This window comes from Prinia subflava, chromosome 2, assembly GCF_021018805.1.
Source record: "Prinia subflava isolate CZ2003 ecotype Zambia chromosome 2, Cam_Psub_1.2, whole genome shotgun sequence".
NCBI classification, from domain to species: domain Eukaryota; kingdom Metazoa; phylum Chordata; class Aves; order Passeriformes; family Cisticolidae; genus Prinia; species Prinia subflava.
Window position 1 is genome coordinate 13138353 of NC_086248.1, and position 24600 is coordinate 13162952.

The following is a 24600-nucleotide window of genomic DNA, read 5'->3' on the forward strand; positions in this document are numbered from 1 at the left end:
AGAGAGAATAAGAAAATCTATTTCTTTCATAGAGGGAACACATCTTGAATCTGAAAATGCTAACCCAGCCAGCTGCCTTGCAGTTTTACAGCTGAAATTAGAAAATAAATCAATATATCATCCTTCAACTGACAAGTGTATTGTAGACATTTATAATGAGCATCTACTCAAAAGAGCAATATTGTTCTACTTCATCTCTATTAATGACATTTGCTCTGGCAATAAAATAAGAATTGAAAAGCTTTGGCCAAACACAGAAATAAAGGACCGTGGTCTACATTGAAAATATATTAGACAAAGACCAGGCAATGCAGCTTTGACTTTACAAATTAACATACGTGTAACTCCCAATGTCCAAAAAGAGTCTTGACATCTATCTGTATCAGACTAGCTGCCAAGACCAAAAAATCAATCCACCCAAAAGATGAATATTGCTTTTTGCAAGTGATGCTGTGCCACTTTGAGCCATGGCAAATCATAAAGGTCTCACAGCTTAGAGAAAATAGTTCCGTTCAGAAGCATAGGTGGGGTGAACTTGGAAGAAAACACTTTCCTTTAATAAAGAAATACATACATACATAAATTCATCTAGTCATAGGGTTTTACCAACACATTTTTTTCACAAATTTGACATTTGTTTTCTTTGGGGTTTAGGTTTGTGTTTTTAGTTTATTTTGGTTTGGTTTTATTTTTAAGGTTTTTTGATATAGTACCTGGGGTAAGGAGATGGCAGGTAATTTAAAGGTGGATAACTTACCTGGGACTGATCTATGAAATGCCTGAAATGCCCTATAAAATTTATTTACACGCAGTGCATGCAAATATAATGTAGAGGAAAGAGGAGGTTGGGAGCCTTTTTGAGAGGTGAGAGCTGATCAAGCTGCATCCATGGTGTAATTCTACATGTGTATGTTATGGTTTGACCTGGTAGGCAGCTGAAAACCACAGGGCCATTCATTCACTCCCTCATGGTGGGATGGGGGAATTGGATAAAAGGCAAAACAGGTGGTTGAGATAAATACAGTTGAAAAGGACAGAAAATGAAGAAAAAAATAATGGCAAAAGAATCCATAAAACAAAAGATGCACAATGCCATTGCCCGCCACAGGCTGCCAGATGCTCTGTCCAGCCCTGAGCAGTGCTGCCACACCTGGCCAGCTGCTCAGAGGTGTTTTTGTTCAGCATGGCAGCACACAGAGTGGAACAACCCTTTGGCCAGTCTGGGTCAGTGTCCCAACTGCGTCCCCTCCCAGCTGCTTGTGGACGTCTGAGAGGACAGCTGGCAGCACGAGAAGAAGCTGAAAACACCTTGACAGAGTGTAGGTTAAACATCAGGGATGTGACCAATAGAGTCACATCCTACGTCTAAAGCACAGCACTATACCAGCTACTAGGAAGAAATTTAACTCTATCCCAGTCAAATGCAGCACAGTATATTTCCAAATTTCTGTTTATAGAAAAGAGTGAAGTGTCCTTGAAAGTCCCTCTCAAGCTCAGATTCCTCAGATCCTTAGGGAGCTGGACAGAAAGGAAGCAGGAATTGTGTAAGAAATTATACAGAATATCTCTGAACAAAGAAGAAATTATTGTGGGTTTCATTTTGGTGTTTTTTGTTTGTTTGGTTTTGTTTTGGTTTTTTTTCCTCATTGAATGCTTCTTTATTCCAATTGTCATTAAATCATTAGTATTCTACAAGAACCACCCAAAGGAGGATCCTACAATACTTATTTTGTTAAAGATCTACAAGCATTTCTTCTGCAAATGGTGTAGCTAGAAATACAGCAAAGAAGCTCTGTTGCTTGGATCCTGATTACACCTTTGTTCTGAAGGAAAATTACTCCTTCACCATTTTGTCATTGAGGCAAATACAGTCAAGTTGGCATGCCAACCAGTATTTCTTTGCTGAAATACCCAAATCCTTAGAAATCTCAGTTCAGGATGAGGAGTTGTTTCGTCCTCTGAAATTGCCTAGATCTCTCAGTATAAAAGGAAAAATTATGCACAGTACTCAAGAGGGTTTCATCTCCCTTCATATTTCAGTGTCACATCTTAATCTGTCAGTCATTCTCTGTTGCATATAGATAAAACCATATAAAATGAGGGCCTTGTCACCCTTGTAAAATCTTGGCTCAAGCTTGCTAATTTGGCTAAGCAGAAAAGGACTATGGGAAAGTGACTCAGCTGAATTGGAAGTAGAAAAACAAGTTATATAACCATTATGTGCTCACTTAATAGTTTATAGTGGTTGGTTGAATTACATTTGCTATACTTAAATGGAATGTACTGATAACAGGCCTAACTGTTTAAAAAGGCCTGAGTTTTTCAATAAAGTGGATCTCCTTTGCACCTGCCTGGGGACTGCATCGCTTTGCTTGTACAGTTCTCCCTGGACATGTGGGATGAGCACAAATTGGAATGGCAAAATGTTTGCTTTATGTGTCACAGGCAGGTGAGTGGTTGTGCTTTGAGGAAATCACCACCACTGGTGAAAAACAGTGCTTGAAATCCATGAGATGTATTGAAGACATACAGTGAACAACAGAAGAAAAATATATTTGGAACAAAAAGCCACGAAAAACCCTAAAAAATCCACCCCAGATATCCAAACAAAAAACCAACAAAACCAAAGTTAAAGCCCCCTAAAAATAACACAGAAAAACCCAAACACCACAACACTTTCAAGATGCAAACAAATTGGTGTAAATAAATAAAAAATAAAACATAAATAACTCACCATGAAGGTAAGATGGTCTCCCATGTGGTGTCTGTGATGAACTCAGAGACACTGGAATGTCTTTGCCGCACTCAGACAACAGATGCTAAGGTAGAAAATACCCAGTAATGAATCAAAGGTGCTGGTTTAAAATTTCACTAGTCATCACACATTTTATTTGCACTACAAATAGTTTGAACTGCAGAAATTAGTTCAGGCTAAACATAAATTATTAAATGTGATGTAACAACATTATTTAAAATATAGATTGTGAATTGACAATATTCTTTCTCCTCAGATAGTTGCAGTTTAAGAGATTATTATAAAGTTTCTCCAAAATTAAGTAACTTGTAATGAATTTACAAATGTAATGCCTGACAGCACCACATTCAATTACATTATCCATTACTTCCAATCAAAATTTTATTTTCTGAGTTTTTTGCATATTTACAATCTTTTTTTTTTCTCCATTATGTTCTTAATTTTTAACCATGTAAGTTTAATTTTAAAGAAGTGTCCTTTAGGTGTTCTGATGAATTTGTTGTATTGCCACAATAGTCTAATTTGCCAATATTAGTAAACTTCTTCAGCAGAAAGGCTTTCCTTAATTTAATTCAGTACTTCTATGTCAACTTTAATTTTTTTACTCTGCTTCCCAAAGCCAATAAGAAGAAAATTCTTTAATAACCCCAGCTACTTAGCTCGTATTAATAAAACGTCTTCTCCTTCCCTGTGGGGACAGATTTAATATTTATTGCTTCACTGACACTACCATGTGCTGTAAGTATAATGTCCATTTTTTCTGAGCCACAACAGAGTTCAACAGCAGTTCAGAGAATTCCCTGCATCATTTTACTATTATCAACATCACATTTCTTTTATTTGCATTACAAATAGTTTGAACGGTAGAAATTAATGCTGGCTGAACATAAATGATTAAATTTGATATAACAACTCTATTTAAAATGTAGATTGTAAATTGACAATATTCTTTCCCCTCAGATAGTTGCAGTTTGAGCGATTGTTATAAAGTTTCCTCAAATTAAGTCATTTGTCATGAATTTACAAGTGTATCACCTGACAGCACCTCATCCTATTACATTATAGATTACTTCTAATCAAAATTCATTTCACTGAGTTTTCATTATGTTTTCCAAACTAAAACACCTGGTTCAAATTTTCCACTCTGAGCCTGCATCTCAGTTTTTTTGAAGTGTTTCAGTGTTATGTGTCTGTACATGTTTGTATTTTCTGAAATCACAGGCAAACAAACAAACCTGGAAACCAAAACCAGATATCTTAAAAAATCATGCTGAGGATTAATTTTTGAAACAGATTGTTGACTACTGAAAATGATTTTCAATTTGGCATTGTGATGTTATTTAGTAAGCTATAACAGTACACTCATTTTCACACTGCGGTGTTCTTTGAAGGGAGATATGTGGGTTTGATTTATTTTACTTTTTTCTTTTACCACAAAAAACTTTCACTATCTGATTGAGTTACACTAATTGAAATTTATCATTAAAATTAGAATTGCTGTATTGCAGATGTTCTGCAAACATTCATTTAAATGGATTGAGTCTCCAAATATGTTTATTTTTTCTTCTATAGGTATGCATCCTGCCACCCCTGAGGCATGCTTGGGTGCTGTCTGGGAGAAAGTCAGCACGAGTGAGGAGTGTGTTAACAACTTATCAGCTTGGATGGCTGCAGATCAGTGTTGTACCTGTGCCACAGCTCTGTGTCATCCACCAAGATAGATGTCACATATGGATGGCACAATATGGATGGGACATCGTATTCAAATGTCTTGAAATATTTTGTATGAAGATAACTTGATATGAGCACAGAAAAGAGCAGAGGAATTTAGGAAATAAAAGGAACAACAAGTTTCAAGGTGTTACAAAAAGATTGTCCTAGGTTTCCTCAACACTTGGTGGAAGGAAATGGTTTCAGACAACCAGTGTCTTCTTAGGAGAGTTATCTGGGCTAAGGGAATGTGCTGCACTGTCTAGAAATCCCACACCATATAGGAAGACAATTCCCAGTCATATAGGAAGCTTGATTAGCAGTCTTCTAAGTGGCTAAAATTTAATAAAATAAATCATGTCTATCAGGGTTTGAACACAACACAGAGTCACAAATAGGTATATTTTAGAGTACAGTATACAAGACATTTAAAATATTCATTTTTCTCTATTTCTACCTTTCCCTATTTGAAACCTTTTTCTTATTACGTGAAATATTTAAACAATAAATCTGTCTCTGAGAAATATTTTCTGAAGTCTTGTCACTTCAATATATCTCATTTTTAGTTGTAACATTTTTACAAAAATTCATCTGGAGTCAGCTAGGACAGATGTTTTCCTCACTTTTGTCCAAAAAGTGAAGTTCTGGGAGTTTTCTTGAGTTTGTTATCAGCATGTGTAAAAGTTCTTCTTTAAAAGGATAACATAGGAAGCATACCTATGGAGCACTGCTCTATAAGTGAAAAACAAAAAATTAGTCATGCATCTCTTCTTCATGGTGTGCCTGTTTTAGTCATGCTGGGAGAACACCCCTAATTCTGTTTTCAAAATGTAACCCCAAAGCTGCTCTCTGTGTTAAAACATACAGAAACTGTGGTGTCCCACAGTGCTGTTCCTTGCTGTACACTCAGATCATGGTCACACATTGGCACTTTGAAGCCTGAGGAGAATGTCTGTAATTCCTGTAGTATTTATCCCACTATGGACTGCCTGTCAGTTAACAGTAACCATAGTTCTGACCTTTCTCCATTGCTTGTCCATAGTTTTTCAGATTTTTCTTTCCAAAATGGATAAAGAATCCTACACAGCATCATTGAATATTGTCTTCAAATGCACATCTTCAAGAAATGTTTTATTTTCTCTTTTACTGAACTCATTAAAAATTACTTAAGCAGATCATAATTTTTCTCAAGTTTTCTTTTGTTCACTATAACAGTTTTGCTACCCAATTCCTTTATATCAAAACCTACTCAGAATACATAATGAACTTTTGAAGGAAAAAAAAAAAAAGATTCATCTTGATCAGAGCTTGGAGCTTCTCATAAAAAGCTAAAACAGCATGCACAGGAGCGATTTCTGCAACCAGCAAGCTTTCCGTGTGAGACCTCAGAACTTCAGTTTCTTTAGTGCTACATGGCAACCCTGCAACAGCCAATGGTCCATCCATCACACAATTAACTTATTCAAACCCTACTGGTCCTGTGAGACAAAGCTACCAGCAACTCCTCTTTTCTCCACATTCACAAAGACAGTCATTCTATCTTTTAGTTTTGTCAGACATGGTTTTCCTTCAATAAATTCATATGAAATATTCCCAGGCACCTTCTTACGTTTCACTATTTTCTCTATTCCTCATTTATTTAGACCAGCTATCATGTGTAAGCTCAGCCAATAAACAGATATTTCTAAACTGTTCCCCAAAATTTCACTATTGTATTTGTTTACAGTCTTATGGAAATAAAGTCAATTCACCACTTTATGGTAAATCTCTTGTACTTGTTTCCAAAATCTCTTTTGTATGATGAATCAATCCCACCCCCACTTAAAACCTCAAGTTGCTATCTGTTTAGCAGATAATTTGATTAATAAGAAAAATATGTGAGGAAGAGACTCAATTTCTATGATTCCAAAAGAATCCTTTGGATGCATGATTAATTTTTGTCCAAATTATATTTGCATTTCTTATTATAAAACTATGAATTACATCTGATAAACACTTTAGAAGCCCAAAAATATTACTGAGAACAGCTCTAAGTGTTATGCATGTAGATTTGCTGATAAACTATGCACAAGACAAAGAATAACCCATTAAATATTTAGAATTAAATTAAATTTTGCTCAGTTGCTTCATTCGCAATTCTCTGGGCACAGTGAATGAATCTTGTGAAAATAAATGTATGATAATGCTCATAAATACATCATAGCAAATATGCATTTGGCACAAAAGTATGCTCAGGCATGTATAACTGATGTTCCTTGATACTGCCAACTTGTTTACTTAAGCAAGGTAAATTGCAGGAATCAAAACCTAAATAAAATTAGTATTGTTAACTTTCTACTCACTGCACTTTCTGCCTCTCATTTCTGCATTTTCTCTAGGCCCCATTCCTACAACTAGATTCATAAATATATTTCTGCAACTTGCAGGGCCCTACCCACCAAGATTCATAAAAAGCACAATAAAGAACATCAGGAATTCTGTCTGTCGTCCTCTATGCATTACAGGCCATGGAACTTGCTCTTTTATTTGTCTGAAGCACACCTATTTATTTCCTACTAAAAATAATTTCAGTTCCTGAGGCAGCAAAATATAGTGAAGATCTAACTTTTTTTTTTCGGTATTTTATTGCAATTATTTATTATTCTTGTTCTTTAAAAAAATATCATCAACCTCTCTATTTCAGAATACTCAGTTCAAGTTTCTGGCATTTATTTCTTCTTTCTTCATAGATGTTACAGCCCTTGGTATATAGTGTTCTTTTATAAGTGAGGATATTTACATTCAGTCTCGATGTTGTCTCTCAATCTTTTGATATAAGGTAGGTAGGGATCACCATGATGTCCACTTTGGTAGACTTATCCCTTGAACATCTTTTTGCCACCTTTACAGTTTTTACCATCCTGAAATTTCTTTCAGAAAGTGAAATGCGGAATGTCAAAATCACTGTATCATGTACATGTAGCACAATGAATTTCAGAAATTTGGATGCACAATATCATTCAATTCATTCTTTCTGTGTTTCTTTTCCCATTACTATTTAATTTATTAAAAATTATCTAAACATTATTTGATTTATTAACTAATTAACAAACAGAAAAGTGTATTATTTTCATATCTGAACTGGTAACTCAGTATGAGTTTGCTAGTTTAGTTCCACTGCATTTCACTAATTACTAGAATTGTGCTAATTTAAAACAAAGATGTAAAATGAGAAGAATTTGACACTGAGGTTAATTCTATTTCTGAACGTGGTCTTAATATAATTTACTACTAACTTGGCAATAAATATACCTTGGACACTTCTAATAAAGCAAACAGAGTAGTAATATTTGCAGATGTATTTCTATCATGTGAAATGGGAGTAGTTGTTTCAAAGCTAATGAAGAGTCACTAGAAGCAGGAGAAGAAGTCCAATAGATGGAGAAAATTGCTTTCTATTCTTCTATTTTAGGGTCTGTAGGTTAGAATTTGTTAACTCACTGGAGTGTAGAATAAATCTCTGTAGATAACTATTATTAGAGTGCTTTGTCACTGAGGCGTAAGAGCCAACATTGCACAGCATTATTCTTGTGATTTTTTGTATATAGTTCATTGGAACAATTTCCATTTGTATTACTGACAGGCTTTAATTGCACTTCTATGAGGACAACATCATGCAATATTGTATTGTGTTTCTCCCAAATAGTAATAATGGAGGAGTGAAAGCCTTCAAGGAACATATAGGGGCAAGTTAAAACTGGTAAGACAAAAAATAGAAGCTTTTGTAAAGAAAAATTAAAATATGACTTTACATTTGGGAAAAAATTGGAGGGTGTTTTATGCCCCATTTATTAGGCACTTTGAGAGTCAGTCTGAAGACACTTTGTTTGCCTCCCGACTGCTGCAGAAGGACAGGGGGAGAAAGGGGGCTGAGATCACAAGAAGACTTGTGCAAGAAGACTGCACCGCTCACGGGGTTTCTATCCCCCTTCCTGGCTTGCTGTCTCTCTTCCCGAAATGGACAATAATAAGTCCCCACAACTTTACCACCTCCAAGATCTCACCGACAGACAAGACGGATCTATTGGCGCATGCCACGAGGGCTGCAAAGGTGGTCCATTGGCTCAGCATCACAAGGACTCGCGTCCTCTGTTGGTAGCTATAACCCCCTCTTTTTCTCTCCTTTTCTCTCCTTTTTCCTCTATCGTACAGTGATTATGGGTATCAGTAAAAGATACATTGATTTTTTGGTTGAAACTAAGTTCTCTTTGCCTCTTTTTGCACTTTGAAATCAAAACAAACCATCACGTCCGTCTATGGGATTGTGACAGGCATAGAGTGTACATTGCTAGCCGATGTTAATCCCCACAACTATGAGAAACAGTCTGTGAAAAAGGTGATAACAACAGTGGTGAAAGGTCATTAGATTCCTAAGAGAAGTGGATCTGCAAGGATCAAGCTCATCAAACACAATCCCCAATCCTGAGTGTTTCCCAGTGAGAGATATGGGACCCTGAATTAGAGCCCAGCTCCATGAGGATTTGTCTGCCTTGCCCCAGGATGGAGATTCAGGGTGGTGCCCCAAAGCTGGCATCAGGATAAAATGAGGTGAGCTGTGTGAGCAGGGTGGTGAGATGTCCACAGGGCCATCCTCCACTTGGGGACTGTTTCAGCTCTGGCCTTTTCCATGCCCTTCATTCAGCCATGGCCATGACCTTCCAGATGGATCTGATTATAACTCCAGTTCTGGGGCTGAGCTTCAGTTCTGGTTTTAGAAACAGTGACTGAGTGTCTGCAGATTGGCAGTGAAATGCTGGGGAAAGAAGCTTAGTAGGGGAAACGAGATGACAAGGGATGGGTTTCTTCTGACAGCATCAAGTCTCTAGAGTTGGCATTTGAGTTACTATTTGCCCTAGCATTCCTCAAAAAAACAGTGGGGAAAAAAACAGGTACACTAGAGATTCATCTTTTCCAAAAAGAAGCTCTGAAATACGATTCAGATAAATGGCTTATTTGTCTCTGAAGACAAGTGGAACATGGAGAAGTGAACAGGAAGCTGAGTAAAATAGAAAGAGTTCAGGCTGTCCCAATGTGAGTGAGCACTGTCACAGGACCCTGTAAGAAGCCTAGAGCAGAAAACTAAACTCGTAGACTGGAGTATTGACAGACTAAGACACGAAGCAGTGCATCAAAAATAAATTTTCACTTTATTAAGACTGTGAGACTGTGATTAAAAAAAAAAAAAAATTCTGTTTTTCTAAGCAGCAGCATTACATGGAACTGTCTTTTCATTGTACTACTTAACCAGCAACTAGCATAACCTAATGGACAAAGAATTTGTGGGTAAACAAGTCAAAATGGAAGACAAAATATACTCAAGCCAATAAAAAAAAAGTATTTTCTAGAATTCAGGTAATACAAAATAGAAATATTTTTTTAAAAAATAAAAGCTTCACAAGAAGCTTTGTTTCATATGGGATATTTCAGAAATGTTGACTACTCTTTGAGTGCAGTGGCATAAGTTAGCAGCAAAATAACAATGCTGTAAGCAAATCTTAAATGAGTATACTTCTGAACATTAGAGAAGAAATAAAACAAAAAACCCAAACCAAAAAAGGTCAAAAAACCCAGCTAAGATCTTTGGTTTCAGACCACCAAAAAATAAATACAAATTTTAAGTATGATACTTACAGATCAGAAACCTAAAGAGCAAGGCAAATGACAATCATTATCTTGCTTTTATTCATGTCTTAGACAAAAATTCCGTTGAGGTCAGTAAGGTAATTTTATATCAGAAATAAAAATTAGATGAAAAGTGTTTTTATTGCTTGGCTGCTTGTGTAATAAAAAAGAAGCAATAAGAAGGGGAAAAAAAGATGATTAAAATAAAATGACTGTCAGGTAGCTTTTGGTGAAAGTAGCATATATATTTGCCTATAACTCAAATAATGGTGAAAGGAATCTGAATCTTATCTCTTGTAAAGTGCAGTGATCAAGTATTTTTTTAGTAGGGGAGCCATTAATTTTATTCAGTAGAAGAGCTTCTCTCCTTTTCATTTGCTTGGAGTTGATTACATCCATAAAGTGATTTCGAGTACTGCAAATTCAGTCACTATTCTGGAGATAAACTTGAAGAGTTCAGGGTGTGGTTTTCTATATTCAGTAGGGTTCCTTTCATAGCTAGATCTTATGTAATCTATCTATCTTGAAGCTTTAGTTCTTTCTGATGAGAATAATTATAGCAATTCTTCTGATGAGAATAATTATAGAAACGTTATGTATTGGAAAATCTTGATGCAAGTTTATGCTGCAGTTTCTATGATAAATTGCTCTATACTATAAGGCTGAACATATGCAGAGCCTTGTTGCATCACAGGAACTTTATATGTGTCCTTCTGTGCCATGATTCTGTGTATTAAAAGATGCACAGCGGTTTGAAAGGACAGGTTTTAAAACCTGAGCTCCAGTCTTACACCTTTGAATTAATTAGAAATATTTCAGGAATTAAAAAAAAAAAAATTCTCCTTCTAGATAGTTGGGGACACCTTTTTTTACTCAATGCGAATTTCTACGGAAGTAAGGATTTTAGAATTTCTGGAATCATAGAATAACCTAGGGCTGAAAAGACCTCTAAGATTATCAAGTCCAATCATAAAACTAACACTGCTAAGCACACCACTAAACTATATCCCTAAGTGCCACATCTACACATCTTTAAAATACCTCCAGGGACATTGACTTAACCACTTCCCTGGGCAGCCTTTTCCACAGCCTGACAAACCATTCAGTGTAGAAATGTTTCCTAATATCCAGTTTAAATCTCCTCTGGTGCAACTTGAGTCTGTTTCCTCCCTTCTTATTGCTCATTATTTTGGAAAAGAGACCTATTCTCCCATCCCCCTCAGCCACTCCACATAAGACTTGTACTCCAGATCCTTCACCTGTTTCTGTTCTCTGAACTTCTTCCAACTCTTCAGTGTAGTCACGTCCCCAAAACTGAACACAAGGCTCGAGATGCAGCCTCACAAATGCTAAGTGCACAGGGACAATTTTTTCCCTTTCCTCTCTATTGCTGATACAGGCCAGGATGCCATTGGCCTTCTTGGACACCTGGACATTCCTGGGCACTCCTGGGCACTCCTGCCTTATGTTCAGCTGCTGTTGATGAGCACCCCCAGGTCCTTTTCCTCTTGGCCACTTTCCAGCCACTCTTCCCCAGCCTGTGGCACTGCAGGGGGTGTTGTGACCCAAGGGCAGGGCCTGGCACTTGGCCTTGTTGACCCTCATACAATTGGCCTCAGCATCAGTCCTGATCCCTCTGCAGAGCCTTCCTGCCCTCCAGCAGATCAGCACTCCTGCCCAGCTTTGTGCAGTCCGTAAGCTGAATGAGGGTGCACTCAATCCCCATGCAATATTTTCCAACTCCTGCTTACTGCCCATACTACAGGCATTTCTGTTCGATGCACTTCAGCTGGGTTATAGATCACACCACCTTTTTAAGGGAAGAAGCCCTCACTCCTGTGTGACTGTTCTCAGACATTTTCCACAGTTTCTAACACAAAAATAACTCTTTCATCTTTTCCTCCTTCTAATACTCCCTCCTGACATTTCTGTGATTTTGTAATTCTGTAATTACTCCTCACAGACATTTTTTTTGTAGAAAGATATAATATGGTCTTTGGTTGCTGCATCAAGGGTGGCTATGGGGCCTTACTTCACCAAAGGTGAATCAAAATGTGTGAGGGGAACATATTATAAACCTGAAGGCTGTAATGCTGTACAGAGCAGCAATAATTTCTGAGAAAATAATCACAGAAGTTCAAATCAAATCATATCCATAGTAACACTTCATTAGAAGACCAGAGAGAACTACCAAGAGATTATTCATAATAGAAAGCTAAATTACGTGGACTACTGGATAAAAACTAATGCATCCCTCAAAAACAATTTTTGATATTTTCCATTCAAAAATACAAAAATCCTACAGATAAAAAAACCACAAAAACCAAAAAACCAACCAACCAGCTAACCAAACAAACAAAAAAACCAAAAAAACCCCCTTCTTTTTAAAGAAGCACTAGTTGAAAAAATAAACCGAAAACTTCAGCTCATTTTCAAGCTCTAGTAAGTTCACAAGTCTAACTTTTGACAAATGGTCTCTATCACACTAATGTTTTATCAATTAAAGTGTGTCTTCTGGGAGACTAGAAATTGTTTCTAATGATGTGAGGCAACAGTGTCTCTTCACTCACAATAAAAGTAGCTTTTATTGGACTTTGCTAATACCAGTGAGATTTCTTTTTGTTAGAAAAGAGAAAATCATTCCATGAACATTATTGTAGTAAATGCCTGAAAAGACTTCTACAGTTCCTAAACTTTTTAATTTCACTTATACAACCTTGTATCATTTTTCCAAATCTTCTTTCATATGCTGTTTTTTAAAAACTAATTTGGTTTATCTATCTTCTTATTTTATCTACTTCTATTAGCTTTTTTTTTTTTATTTAAATACATATAATCAGCAATACCAACTGGATTTAACAAAATAATAATTAGACTTGTTTTTTTTTTTCACCCAACAAGATAGACATAAAAAATCTTAAAATGCTACCTTAATACATCATGAATTACCAAGAGTAATGATTTTTTTAAGATTAGTAGTGGCAATGAGAATAAATTGGTAGAAACCTCCCATTCTATCCAATTCAATTGGTTAGAGACCACACAAAGTCAATAGTCTTGGAGGAGTTTCTACGTTGCAATTAGGTTCCACTGACCTCTCTGCTCTAAACTGTTCTGGTTGTGGTCAAGTCTAGCATCAATGCATTTTTTATATATTATAAAGGCAAAAATGAGAGTCAGTTGTTTAGATGTGACCCAAATTTCTTTTTCCATAAGTTAGCTGACATATAGTAATATATAGAGGAAGGTGTTTCCACTTAGTGTTTTGGTTTGCAATCTCATTATATACTATAATACTATACTGCTGAAGGATATTATATATATCCTTCAGTACAGGTGACTGCAAAGCAATTGAGGATTAGTTTAAATAAATAATTCTGGGTGAGAGAGTGATAAACCAACTGAGAATAATTGCAAGATCACAGTTGTTTCCTGCACAATAAGGCAAGTTAAGCATAATCAAGATGAGTTTTCCTAAAATAAACTTCCACTGGGACTGTGACTGAGGTCACTAGGACAATTTAGGCCTCTTTTACATTTTATTTAGAGTTTCTACTATTGAGCATATAGAACACAAAAATAGTGAAACATGGGCAAATATTGGTTTCAGAAATACAAACTAATTCCTTCTCACTCCTTCCCAATATCATTGATCCAAAATTTTGACAGCATCCACAGTTCCTACTGCTGGTTTTTTTTTGTTTGTTTGTTTTGTGGTTTTTTTTTTTTGTTTGTTTTGTGGTTTTTTTTGTTTTTTTTTTTTTTTTTTTATTAATAGATCATTTAACGCTTTGAAGAGATGGAAAAAAATGGTGAAGTCTATGCCTGAAAGCTACAGCTACTAGGAAACAAAAACACCCTTAAGATATATTCTCTTTTGTGTGTATCTTTGTATTAGCCAGAAAATGCACCCCCTCCTTAATAACTTACAGCTGGTAGTGCATGTACTGTAATTGCAGTGCTCAATTTGGGTGTCACTGGGAGCTTTAGTTCTACTTTCCCTAAATGTAAGCCTTGAAATCTATACTGATGGAGTCAAGATTTTTTTCTTGTAGATAAGCTGAGACAACTTAGTTGAATCTCCTAATTTGGAAAGTTCAAAATACCTCAGCTAAAATGGTTAAGAAAAGAGAATTATAACTTTAATTTTCTTAGTGACAAAAAATAATTACTTTGGACTATAATATCATATTTGAACTTCCTACTAATTAGGAACGTATTCTATTCCAGATTTAATGACAGATATTAAGCTGCAGTTAGAATGTTCAAAAATGCAATAAATATTTTATGGAACGTAAGTAGCACCACATACCTACTCAGAATAACTAGTTAATCCCCAAACAGACTTTTAATTTTATTTCCTAAATGAATAAGACTTACAAAATAACTCTGTCTTTTGGTCTATCTCTCCACATCTGTCAGTTTTCTTTAATAAATTTTGATCTCACTGGGATTTTTCAATCAAATTGGACAGGTGGGTTAAGGTCTCAAAGATACTACATTTCTATGAAATATTAAGTTCCATGAAGTGTGGTCAATGGCAGGGACCGAAGATGCAAACTAATATCTTCACAAAGAAAATAAAATTGATGAAACATTTATCTGTCTTTTTGGTCTGCCAACCACTCTGCCATCATATTAATACCTCCCAGGTAGCTGTAAGACTTCCTACCTTCCTACCTTTTCCTTTAGATAAGAAGGGGATAAAAGAAAATCAAACAGGACAAAAGGAAAGGTAAGAAAATGTAAAGGGAGATGAAATTACTTGTAAATAACTTATTTTACCTTTTTTTTTTTCTTTTTTTTTTTTTTTTTCCCAAGGAAGACACTGGAAGAGCAGCAAGAAGAGGAAAATTGTAGAAGTTGCATAACTGCGTGGTTTTGGCAGAAGGGAAATAAAAAGTACATTCCTTGAAAGAAAAATAGTTTTCTTTCTTTTCACTGTTCGCATCTGCTACACTTATTGGTATATTTTCTTATGCACTGTGGAATACATATACTGTTGCTTGACTTTGACTGTACTAAATTTTATTTGGAGTTATATTTTTGATATATCCACAGGATACACTAAAAGTACATATTTTTCCTCCTTGAGGGATATGCATTGCCCAATTTTGATTATACATGAACATTTTTTTCTCTTTTTAAATGCAAGGTAGCCCTCCCTAAGTGTTGGCAGTAAAGAACACAAATAAGATCTTAGCAAGTCTGTCAATTTTTTAAGCATATTAGTGCACATAATTAGAAACATATTGTGGAAAAAGAATAGATTAAATGTTAAACAGATTAAATGTTAATTAATTATTTTAATACATTTTTATATAATTTTTACCTCAAATAATCATAATACAGTTGTGGTACTTTATGGTCTTTGAAAATATATATTTATTCAGAATTATGTACTTGTTTATTACAATGCATTAACATTATTACTGTATAAGACTATTTGCATACATATATAGGTAATTCTAGTTCAACATTTGAAAACTCATAACCTTTTAGATAATTTAATTTATTACAAAATGAGCACTGCTTCCTTCAGTAACTGGTTTATTTGCTGGTGGTGGAGCAACTGCTTCAGACTGGGCTTCACACTAAGTTCTCTGATCTCTGGAGATCAAAACCTGAATGAGTTTGATGGCACTTTTTGAACACAACAGGAATCCTCTCACATTTAATAGTAGTTGTACCTAAATACACCACTAAGCAAGAAAATCACATATTACAGAATATTGGTTTGTGTGGTTTTCAGTTCCACTGAAGTGCTGCTTGAATGTAATACACATATTTGAAGATGATGTACACTTCACACAGAACTGGATTCACTTCAGTATTAGAGCTTTTCAGGTTTATATTTCTTGTTAACCTTACTGTATTTTATCTTTCTATCTGCCTTTATAATTATCCTAGTCTTGGATATGAGGGGGTGGAGCTTGAAGCCACGTGCTCTCACCTAAGTTGTTATTCTGAAATGTGTACCTAAACTATTCTGGTCACTCCAAACTATTCTGGAGGTGGTGAAATACCTTCATCAACTGTCACAGAAGGACACATAAAATAATTTGCTTATATAACAAAACTCCCAATTTTTCAAACTTTCAATTGAAAAAAATCTTGATGTAGGCACTTAAATTTTGAAAAATTTTGCCAATTTAGGAGGTAGTACATTTTGAACAGGCTGAGATGTATCAGGACATAATCCCAACAAGTAATGAAAGAATATACAGAAACCAGTGATGAATGAAAAAAGAGGAAACGTGGTGCAGAAGCTGTGTGTGTACCAAACATGAAAACATGATTCAAATCAGTTTGAGAGCTTTGTAAACGGAAAACCATGCAGGCACTCCTTCTCTTAGGAGTTTTTTACTCACTGGAGCTGCAATTAAGATAGTTTTATTTTTCTAATTGTTGCTATTTTTATGTAGGCACTATTCTTTGTACACTCCAATCCCAAGAGAGTCATTGCTGGGCAAGTCACATATTTTACAAGAGCAGCAAAACACCTAAACCAAAAGAGGTTTTGAGTCAGACCCTTAAACTTGTTCTAACTTCCCAGAGATGTTTGAAATATTCATTTCAGTTTGAATGGATTGATTAGAAGTAATTGATTGGCAAGGGAAATTACTATGTCACATGTATCTAATTACTATTTTACATGAACTCAGGGTGTCAGATTTAAAGGGTGATTGCCCTTAGCAGCATGGGCATGAACATTCTGCATCACTTGGGCAGTTGCCCTTAATGGTACAATGCAATGCAGTTGTATTTATAATATTTTTCCATAGTTTTATGTACAATGCATGACAATCTTAAGATCAAAAGAAATAATGATTGGGCTCTTGGATTTTTCAGGCCCAAGGCTTGAAATCATGTGTGAACTTTCAATCTACCAGAATGACATTTTTATACTACAGTAAAAGTGATAGAAGTTAGATCTGTTAGGAAATATCATGAGGGTGTGTGAGTGGGAGAACTGCAACAGACCTGCTGGAATTGTGTGATAAAATATATGGATGAATGGCATCACTGCATGTGAGGACTTGCATATTACCCTTAGTGGCAGTGTCAGGAGTGAACCATCACAAATACAGCACATGTTTCATCAAAAATTGATTGTTCACCTAAAAATAATGCCTCTGTGGTAATATCTGCATCCAGGAAATTCAAGAAAGTAAGACCCTTGAGAAAATGAAGGAGAAAATTTATTTGACATTGCAGTTTATATATTGACACTTCATGATGGCAAATTGTGGAACACAAAGGAAAAAATCCAAAACTATGTATGAAAGAATCAATCCGATAAATGGGTATTTTTTTTCTAAGTAGTTTAATTTTAAGAGTAGACATCGTGGTTTTATTGAAACACATTTAAAACCAGTTTACACCAAAAGCATCATGGTACTACCTCCAAAATTCTGAAGCTAACTCACATTTGAACCGAGAATCATAGAAGATATTTTAAAGACCATCTAGTTCAACCACCCTGCCGTAGGCAGAGACACCTTCTACCTCGGTTTGCTCAAAACCCCATCCAACCCAGCCTTGAACACTGCCACCTGTGGGACATCCACTCTGAGAAAGCTGTTCCAGTAACAGCTGGAGCAATCCTCACAATTAAGAATTATTCCTGATATCTAATCTAAATCTACTCTTTAGTTTGAAGCCATTCCTCCTTGTCCTGTCACTATAGTTCCTGATGAAGAGCCCCTCTCCAGCTTCCCCATGGGCCTCCTTCAGATACTGGAAGGCTGCTCTCAGGCCTCCACAAACCCTTCTCTTCTCCAGGCTGAAGAAGTCCCAACTTTCTCAGCCTGTCTTTGCAGGGGAGGTGCTCTACTCCCCTTATTAATTTTGTGGCCCATCTCTGTGCTTGCTCCAAGAGCTCCATGTCCTTCAACCTGAAAATGAACAACACAACGGTCCATGGTTCTGAACAAAGTAGCTTGGAAGTAAAGGGAAATTTGAAGACAATCAGATAGAGAAATAGCCAGGCTTGTAATCCCTTAGCAGCAGACAGAAAAATTTTACAGGAGTGAAAAATCATTAGTCAATCCTTTTCAAAGGACTGAGAAAGGAAGAGATGGATAAAGCAAATTAAGCTACTAAAGTTCTATAATTATATGATTTGGTTATTAAATGTAAATTATTCATTTGTGTGATAGTGTTTAATATATCTGATTGTATTTTTAAACATATTTTTAAATGTGACAATTTTAATGAAGCTCTTCTAGGAATCTGTACTACTGAGACAATTAAGGGTATTTCTAGTTTATTTATTTTTCCTTTTGAAACATTTGTACTATGCTTCAAACATGTCCATGGTCCACACTGAAAAAATAGATATTGTCTGACTATCTAACGAAAGATTACTGCTCTGTTACAGAGGCAAAAATCCCAGCAGGAAAACTAATGTTGCCTCTGGTGTCTGAGCCAAATTCAGATTAGCATAATTGAATTTCACCTACCTAAATTTGTCCTGCAGGCTATAAAGCAGCCAGTTCAATCTTCAGAGTCATGTAGGCTACAATCTTTTTCAGAAAAGCAGTAAAGGTGCCAACAAAGCTAGTTAAGAGGGAATCTGAAAAAAAACCCCACATATAACTGTTTAGATAAGAGTGAATTTACATGACAACACAATTCATTTATCAAAATGATGACTATGATGCTATTAAAAATTATTTGAAAGTCAAACAGAAGAATGCCTGGAGATTGACAATGGTCACACAGTAATTGTACTGACCTTGAACTGTGTGTCTGGGCTTTGTAATTTTGCTGTTATTTACGTGACTTTTCCATTTCATTCCTGAAACCTAGACATTTTGATCAGTTTTCCTGGCAGAAGGAATCAAAATGGTGTGCAGGAGGACACATTTCCTCAGGGAAGCCTGAGGCTCTGCTGAAGTGGGAATACTTGTTGTGATCCTCTCCAGAAGAGTGTGAGCCTTGAAGCCAAGTATCTGCTTGTAAACTAGCAAAAGGTTTTGTTCTCTACCCCTGAGGTCAACTACATGGTCTGCTCAAATCTATGGCCAAAAATATTCCCTAATCCTCCAGTGCAGGGAAGCTGTATCCACACTGCTTACGGGGCATGCCACCTGGTCAGTGCTGTGCGTGGGAATTTTACAAATGAGTCTTGTATGTCTCAAGCCAAAACTGAACCAGGCACCATTTTAACAGTGGCACAGAACAAGGAATATAATTCATAGCCTCAGTTATTGATTTAGCGTAATTTGCTACAGCTAGCATAGACTAAGAGATTAGAGCAAACAAAGACATGGAAAAATTACTCAAGCATTCAGGTTCCCTTTCACAAGTGAGAGAACTCTGGAATTGGAATATTCTATTAAGATATTACTCTGATATTTCTAGGTGGGTTTTTATGTCTCTAGAGAGAGTCCACACCCTCTCTGGGCAGCCTGTTAAAGTGCTATGCCACCTGCAATGTAAAGAGGTTCTTCCTCATGGTGAGGTGGAATTTCCTGTGATTTAGTTTATGGCTCCTGTTTAGTGTCCTGTCCCTGGGCATTACTGGAAAGAGCCTAGCACCATCCTCTGGGCACTCTGCCTTTGAGATATCTATATGCATTAATGAGATCCCCTCTCAGTCTTCTCTTTCCTACACTAAACAGGCCCAGGTCCCACATTCTTTCCTCATAAGAGAGATGTTCCAGACTTTTAATCAACTCTGTATTCTCTGCTGGGTCCTCATCAGTATCCTCTCATCTTTTTGGTACTGAGGAACCCCCAGTCTGTGCTTGTCCTTTGGGTTACTCTTCCTTAGGTGCAGTACCCTACACTTGCCCTGAAACCTTATTAGACTTCTCTCTGCCTAGCTCTCCAGCCTGTCAAGGTCCTGCTAAAAACACATCAGTGGCTCCTCCAGTTTTGTATCATAAGCAGACTTGCTGAGGGTACACTGTATCCCTACATCCAAGCCCTTGATGAGCTGAAAAAGACCCAACCCAGATATGATCCCTGGGAATCATCACTGACTGCAGGCTTCCTACTGCTGATCTTCCTTCCTGAGATCTGCCATCCAGCCAGTTCTTGATCCATCTCACTGTCCATTCATCCAACCCATATTTCCTGAGCCTACCTATGAGAATGTTATGGCAGGAGACATCATCAAAATCTTTGCTGAAGTCAAGGCAGACGATATCCTCTGCTCTTCCCTTATCAACCCTCCTAGCCATGACATTATAGAAAGCTATCAGATTGGTCAAGTATAATTTCCTCTTGAGGAATCCCATAATGAAATAAAACTTACCTCTGTTCCCTGCTGACCAGCAACAGCACCTGAGGGAATATCATGAAGATGAGCCAGGGAAGATTAAGGCTGGACCTTTGGAAAAGGTTCTTCACCCAAAATTTGGTTGGGTACAGGAACAAGTTCCACAGTAAAGTGGTCATGGCACCAAATCTGAGTTCAAGAAGCATTTGACAAACACTCAAGCACATGTTGTGATTCTTGGGGATAGTGCTGTGCAGGGCCAGGAGTTGGATTTGATGTCCTTCTGTGTCCCTTTGAAGTCACAATATTTTATAAATCTGTGATACTATCACTGTGTACTTCCAATTATAAGTTACATGATCTGTAACACCTCTACTCAAAACAAATATAAAACTGATTTGTACTTGGGAATCCTGCAAGATCAAGAAAGAACCAGTGGCAGAAGAATGCCTAACTTAAGAGTCAGTAGAATGATCCAGAACACATTGATATATATCACAGTAAATATCAAAAATATTAATCATTTATTGACTATATTTAATCAAGACTTTGAGCTAATCAGAACATCAAAATTATCACACTCTCATAATTAAAGTTTTATCCTTTATACTTACAAATCTAATACTCATGAAAAAGAAATCACTCTCACTCACATATAAGTCCAAACACTGGAGAAGTAACAGTCAGTACATATAAATTCCAGCTGTTCCAGAAGTTCTCCACCTGTTTTTTCTCTCTTACGAGCAATATTATAGGAATAAGTTTAAAACACTACATAGAGATATGGTATCTCTAGATCTTAGATAGAAATTTCTTCCATTTTAATGACTTCTAATCTATATTTTTAGATTAAAAACCCTACAATTTTATTTTAAATAATTTGCTATAATATGATATAGAAGCCTTCAAAACAAAAAATGGTTAAATAACTTATTTTGAAAAAAGCAAAAATATTTAAATAAAGTTTAAAGTAATATAATGATGCTTGCTAGTGTAAAATTCCCTTAAGATGGAGAACTCATCAGGAAAAAAAAACAACCTTATTTGAAACACATTACTGGCAAAAAAAAATTTTGCCTAAAAGAATATTTTGCAAAAAGAATAATTATTATTGTTTGTCAGCCTTGTTTCCTTTTATTTGTACTGGTGCCAACTTGGGCAAATGCCAGTAAAGTCAATTGACTTGAACTTGTATAAAACCCTGAAATAAAACTGGGATGAGTAAGATCCATGTCTCTTGTGAAATATATAAACTTTATAATCCATGCAAAGGTTATGCTTCAGTGATTATAGTTAAGATGTATCCTCGTAACAATGTGCCAATTTGCAGAGATCATGAACTGGATATTTTATGTTCATATTTATTTCAAGCTTCATTTGTGTTAAAGGATCATTAGGATTGGAGATGATTAAAATGAAATAAGAGGAAAAAGAGGACTACATAGCTTTAACTCATAAAATTATCAGTTAACTTTTACCAACTTCGTGAAAGTGGGTTGAATTCAGTGAAATTTCATCAGGAGGGTTTCTTACATCCAAAATAGCATTTGTCTCTAAGGGAAAAAAACCCAAATGACAGGACAGGTAGGATTCATATTCAAGCCCCTTAGTGTGTTTTCAACACCTGAGTACTCATTTAGGGCAAGCAGAGAGCTGTATCTTTTCAGACCTATGTTCCACAAAGAACATTCTATTTGGAATTGTCTCACTCTTATCATATCATATAAGCAGGGATGAGAGGAGAAGACAACTATCAAAGTTGTCAGAAAATGATGTTCCTGTTTTCCATCATTGAAAAGGTTTTGCTGATAACAAAACACTGACTCTAGGCTAACTAGCTGCTCATTAAAATGATACAGTCAATGTTCTCCTGGGCCTTGACATTTGTATGTCTGTTTGTTCAGCTTCATCTCACGAATTCTTTTATCTCATGTTTAGATTTACTTTAAAGGAACAACTCTCTTCACAGTAACACATATTCATATATGGCCAAGAATTCTTCAAAAATTGCAAATTAGTACCCCTCAGAAAGCAAATCAGAATACTGTCTAAAGAATTAATACCTTAAATGTGAGAAGAATGTGAAAAGACCATATTAATGTAATTTGGTCTCTATTGTATAATTTTAAAAATTACTCAATCACAAATTTCAATAGGACATTTCACAACCCCACTTATTGAAAATATGTATATAAAATCTTTGCCTCTTTAGAATCACTGGAAGGCTTTCTGTGTCTGAAGAGCAACTGGAGTTTTGGCAAAGGTTCATTTTTGTCATGAAGCAAGACTGTTGTAGCACCTTTTAATTCTATCGTAGGTAGTAGAAGTTTTCATTACAGCTATAAAGCTCTAGTCTTTTTTAAAAGATGGTAAAAGTCTTGGCCTGAACAGTAATTGCAGCATTCCTTACTGCAGAATGGCTGTGAATTTTATGTAATATATTGTCTTTCAGCATTATGTTTGTTGTGCATCAATTCTACTGCACAAGTCCTTCCTCTTGTAGTATGAGAAGTAACACAAGAGAGCCAGTTTACAGATTCTAGAGCATATGTTGTTTCATGAACCTCTGTCATGTACCTTTTTACTCAAATCCTTCTATCATGGACAAGACCACACTTTTTGAAGATACATCTTCAATAGCTTTTCACTAGCCATTTCTGAATGCATCAATTTAAAGCCTTCTGCTAACAATTTGTCTAGAAAATAATCACAGTAAACTGTGTTAAGCCATGCTTTACAAGTAATTCAATAACTGTGATACCAAATCCAACCACCAATCAGGTCTAGATACCTGCATGAGAGCAACCGTATGAAAGAATGATATTTTCCTGTTTACAGTTCAAAAGTCCATTCTTCCAAATTTTCTCTCTTTCTGTAAAACTTCAAGATATCTCATGGTTGTATGGTAAGAAAAAGGTGTATTTATTTCCTGAAATGTATTCAATTATTTGATAAGGTTACTGCTCTGACGTTGTCTGCAGTAACTATTAATGCTTTCAATCAAACTTTTTTCCTCCTGATTATGTGGTAAAAGTTATGATCTGCAAGATCTGTCTCATCCATCTGTACTTACATTTTTATGGATTCTATACTAGAACACTAAGACATTTTGAGAGAGATCTGACTACCTTACTTCTAAAATCTTGTTTGTCTTAAATCAGTTGAATTAGCTGAATTACTCAATGGCAATATAGAGAGATATAGCAAAAGTTCATGATTTGTGTATAACAAGTCTGAACTAATTTCTGTTAATTTTCTTCTGGCCTCCGTCCTGTCCATTCAACAGTGATATGAGACAAATTGCTTTATTAATTAAATCTCTAATTGAATCAATTCAAGCTGGTCCAGCAAATATGGACAAGAGTGTAGAACATGCTTAGTTAGGCACCATATACATGCTTAAGACACTTTCTAAGGGAAAAAAGTTGTTGGTTAAGTATATACAGAGTACAAGAGGGAATGTTATCTGATAGTTGACGAAAGCAGAGGATTTGCACAGCAAATCAATTAGGAATTCAGGGCTTTTCTTGCTAATCTGGAAACTGTATAGTTCTGACATTCCAGTTTACAGGACAGGAGTTTCATCACAACTCTAATTTACTGATTTCGGTTGAATAGAAATGGAAATTCAGCATCTTCACATCCATAAAAATATATTTAATACTATGAGTTCTTTTCAAACATTATTCATGTGGTGAAGCTGAAGTATATTCAGACAACATTTATAAAAAAGCATATAGGTTTTAGCATTTCAACCACATATTTAGAGAGCTGATATTTATATTGTAATACAGAATTTTCAATATACCTTGAAGATGGAAAAAGCAAAACAACAAAAGTCCTTTAGTAAGAAACAGAATATAGTTTCTTAATTAAGATTTATATAGATCAGTACAAGGTACTAACATTTCAATTATTATTATCATTATTATTATTATAGGAAAAGAAGGGACTGAGGTATGTGTTTTCCTCATCATGCTGAAAATCTGCCTTTACTGTATAGCACATATTTTCCAATTAATAGATAAAGGAAAAATTGCTCCATGTATTTCCCAAGAGGCAGACAGAATCTACATGCATTTACACCTATTGACAAACACATGATCTTGCCTGGAAACTGAATTAGACCTAGGGAGTATTGTATGAAGTCCTATCTTTCCTATGCTTTGAACTTCTATTACTTATTCCAGTCCCATAACTATTTTACCCAAGTTTGAATTCAATGTTCAAAACTGTATCCAAC